The sequence below is a fragment of the Pleurodeles waltl genome, chromosome 6, assembly GCF_031143425.1.
Source record: "Pleurodeles waltl isolate 20211129_DDA chromosome 6, aPleWal1.hap1.20221129, whole genome shotgun sequence".
Lineage (NCBI taxonomy): Eukaryota > Metazoa > Chordata > Amphibia > Caudata > Salamandridae > Pleurodeles > Pleurodeles waltl.
Window position 1 is genome coordinate 445,862,543 of NC_090445.1, and position 4,852 is coordinate 445,867,394.

Genomic DNA, 4,852 nt, shown 5'->3' on the forward strand with positions numbered 1-4,852 from the left:
TGGATTCCTCCTACCTCTTCCTGGGCCCTAACCCAACAAGCCAAGGGTTATACGCTGATGGCAAAAAGTGGTGGAGAGATTGGGCATCCCTGCCGGGTGCCCCACCCCATAGGAAAGCTATATGATGTTGTTTTGTTGACTTTGATTTCTGCTGTAAGGTTTCCATAAAGGAGAGCTACCCAACTGCAAAACATTGGGACAAGCCCAAACCTTTGAAGGGCTAAGAAGAAGAAGAAAGGCCAGTGTATCACAGCAAAGGCTTTTTGGCGTCTTATGAGATTACCACATGTGGGTCTGTCTGGTTATTCATATTCGCCAAATAACTGTGCAGTCTTTTAAGATTAAGCCTGGTAGATCACCTTGGTATAAAATCCGATTAATCTCTGGGTAAAAAGGATGCTTGAGCACCGCCAGGCTACTGGCCAGGATCATAGCCAACATCTTAGTTTCAATATTCAGCAACAAAATTGGTTGGTAAAATTAGCACGTATCTCTTAGCCTATCTATGTTATTTATTACTGTAATAATTGCATGTCCGAGACATTCCTTTCTCTCTAGCTTCTTTTATGTATGTTCAGGAGATGTGGGCTCAGTAGTGAGCAGAGTTTTGTGTAAATCTCTGCCAGTATCACATTGGGGCCTGGGATCTTTCCTGATTTTAAGTGGTTGATTCCATTTCCTACTCCCTCTAATTCAACGTCTTTTTCTAAGTCCTCTCTTTCAGCTCTATTTAGTGTTGGGATATCTAACCCATCTAGAAAACATTTAACCTCGTCCTCTCAATCCTGCAGGTGTGGTTCATAAAACGTACTAAAATACTGTGCTAACTCTCCAGCTATTCCTGCGTCAGTGTCATGTCTAGTTCCCTCATCATTTACTATTTTCCTCACTCATGTAACTTCTGCTTCTCTCTTGCTGAGTCATGCCAGTAGTCAGCCAGCCTTGTCCCCTTCTCCATACAGTTTGTGTGGTGTTGTGTTCCCAGCCATTGTTGGCAAGTTTCATTTTGTCCCATGTGCCAGTGTTCTTTTTTCATTAGTTCCAGCTTTCTGAATCTCCTGTGGGACAGATTGAATATCTTCCCATGCTCCAAAGGAAGGATCTTAACTTCTGTTTTTCTCTTGCCTTTTAATTTGCAGTTTTTCTTGTGGGGCATAAAGTTCTGTATTTTATCTCTGAGAACCACCATACACATCCCCCATATATCCTGGGATTCAACCGACCCTTCATTCACTTTGCCGTAAAACTCACTGTCTGCTCGAATCTCTGGCATGGTTTTGATGTCTTTCAGTTCAATGCATTGAGCTTCCATTCTGTCGTCTTTCATTTCTGGGTCTTTCCTGTAATTACAATCAGGGGAGAGTGATCTAAAATTCCTCTAGGATAGAATTCTTCCTTTTCTATAAGTGGAGCTTCAGGATTCGGAACAAACATATACTCCACCTAGAAAACACTTTATGTGACTTAGAGAAGCACGATAATTGCATATCATTGTGATATTTAAGTTTCAAAATATCTATGAGGCTAGATGCCATAGCAAATTGTGAGATGTGTGTCGTAGGCACAAGGTGCGTCGTTTGGACGGTCATCCTGTCTAGTTCATGTGACATTAAATAATTTAAGTCCCTGCCATTACATGTGCCGATGAGTCAGCTTCAAGGAGTATAATCCCTATTTTTTTCGAACACTGTGTTTTGTAATCTGGAAAAGGCATACACATGGAAAAGTATGGTTGCTTGCTGTTCCCATTGCTCTAGCACCATCAGGAAACATCCATTAGGGTATGTCATATTTTGTTGATGTGGAATGGAGAGTTCTATTTTGCAAGAATAGCAATTCCCCTGGGCCCAGTTATGAATCCTATGTGTGATAGTAATTTGTATTGGCATCTTACTAAGAACTAAGAGTAAGTACCTATGAGATGGGTCTCTTGGAGTAGTGGAAAATCAGGGCAATGCCTCCAGAGGTAATGTGCCACCAGCACTTTTTTGATTTTGGTTCCGTTGCATTCTCATTCCAGGACAGCACTTACCAATGCAGTTTGCGTGCTCTGTCATCTGATTTGCAGTGGATTTGGATTAGTATTGTAGTCTTAAACTATTTCATTAGGAAGACCACCATATTGTTACCTGCTATTCCATCTGGAAATCCAATGAAACATAGGTTGCTGATACTCAAATGGATTTTGGTATCTTCCACTCTCATGGCCATCTCCTGGGAATCTGCTCTTCAGTGAGTGACAGAACTCTTTAGATCTTTGAGAGTGTCTTCTAATTCCAAAATTTGTTATTCAGCTGTGGAGAGCCTTTCAGCACACTTTGAAGGTCTCGCCTGATCAGCAACACCTCTTAAATCACCTACACAATTTGACATTCCAGAACTGGTCACAAGTTTTGAATGGCCTTTAGAATATAGGTTGGGGCAGCATTTCAATTACTGGAGTAATTGGAGTAATTTCACACTACGCTTTTGTGTGGAATTACTGATAATAACACAATTACTCTTGCTTGCGTAATTAAAAGTAATTCAAGGGAAAAATCTTATCTCAGCACATTTTACTACTGGGAGAAAAATCTCGCTATTCAGGTTCTACTACATTTAGCACTATTTCTTTGCACATAATGAATTTTCGCAACCATATTGGATGTAATAGTGCATTTAGCACTAAGGAAATAGCCCTAAATACCAGTAGTAAGACAGAGGAAAATCCTAAGTCATGAGCACATTTAGCATGCATGAGCAGCTGCCTGTGCTTGCTGTTCATGTTCTGGTGCATTTACAGTTATTTCTTAGCTCAAAAAGCATCATTGGGTCCATTTTAGACACAGGTAGCCATGTTTGTGTTAAGAAATAGTATTGAATGTAGAATTACGTTTCTCACGTAATTTCATGTTTTTCTTGCAGAATTCTTAGGTAATTCCTAATGATTGCATTACACAGAATTATGCAAGTTACACCCACCCCTAGTAGAATGGTAGCTATATTGGGAGGGAGTCCTTCTCATTCTCCCACTACCCTAACCCCTGTTTCCACTGGGGTAAATATTAATTCCATAGAATTGTCCATCTTCCCTTTTTTAGCAGATCTAGGCTCTTTGTCCTTAGTCATCAGTCCAGAGTTGTGTGCAAGGTCTCACGTTCTATCAGTGCAAGCAATTATTCTTGTGGCATACATATGTGCTTGACTCTATCTTTACTTATGCTCCTTGGGGAGCATCATCATTTCCCCTTCCATTTCGTGATTGTTACAAGGATCCTAATAGGGGAGTTTCACATTCTCCACTTTATCTTCAGTTAGGCTTATCTGTTTTTGCCACCACCACGGAAGGTCTCCTCCTGCCCCCCAGCGTGCTCATTCTCCCTATCCCCGGAGGAGCATGAGTGGTGGGTTGTGTGTGCCTTATTTGTTTCCTTGCTGCTCTAGAGGGATTTGGAGCACCAAACATAGGCTATACACTGATCAACAAGTCTGTCATATTTTTAGTGCTGGGTCCCCAGGTGCTCCAAGCTTGGAAACCTGCACCCCTCTTACTTTGGGATAAAACTTGGACCCTCTCTTTTTAAAAAGGTCTTCGAATTCTGACACATTCCCCTACACTCAAGTCTACATCTTTCACCTTTTTTACTTCATCATACCTTTTTTTTTTGCTTTATCTTGAGAACTCCCTACTCTAACCTTGATAGACTCTAAGCTGGGAAACGACTTCCCATGATCTACTCCTCCAACATCCAACTGGGAGATAATTAATTGCATGAGTGTCTTCCCCTCAGAAGTGCAAATGGAGTAATCAAGGTTGTCGAATGAGGAGTATTAGGGTAACTCCAAATCCTGACCGCCACGCCTTGTTAGACACTCGGTCCTGCGGTAATAGCCAATTGAATAGAATCTTTAAGTATACGATTAACCCTCTCTACCACGCCTTTACAATGTTGTAGTTAGGTGCTTAATACCCCACCTTTTGAGAAATTCTAACATTTGATTCAACATGGCTTGAACTCCATTATCATTGATCAGAAATGCAGGAACCCCTTCTAACCAAAAAACATCCTCTAAAAATGTGATCAAACTGCTAGTATGTGGCTCCCTCATGAATTTGAAAGCCACCCACTTAGAGCAGTAGTCAAGAACTACTAGAACAAATCTCTCAACATCATTGAGTCACCCAATGGGTCCAATGAAATCCATTCCAATCTTCTCCCATGGTCGTCCAGCAAAAGCAACAGGACATAATGGCGTGAAAGTCATGTTGATACCTTTTTAAGATTGTGCACATTCAACACACCTCCCAACCATCAATTCCACTTCACTATCCATCCCTGGCCACCAGTCGTGAAGTCTCAGCCTTTTTATAGTCCCAGTCATTCCAACATGTCCCTAGTGTGCCAAACTGCTAATTTTGTTTTCAAAGCATTTGGAGGAATTACCATGGCACCCCTCAACACCAAATCCCCTTCCATACTCAACTCATCCTTCACTTTGTTGAATGGCTTCAAATCATCAGATACCTGTTCTTCCCTGGGCCAACCTTGCATTATACATTTTTTGAGTTTCTTCAAACATAAGTCATTATCCACATTTTACTCCCAACATTTCCTCGATATTGAATTCTGTGCTATTGTGACACCATCAGTCATACCAATTACGATTTCTTTGTCCTCTCCACATTTACACATCTCACCAATCTCTCCCTGTGATGGACAATCTGCTCCACAATTTCTTCCCCCTTGTATGTGTTTCATAGTGAAATTGAATTCATGCAATTTGGTTAATAACCTTATTAACCCCAGACTAGCTTTACCCATACCCTTATCATTCCACAAAAGGACCAATGGCTTAGGATCAGAAACTACTA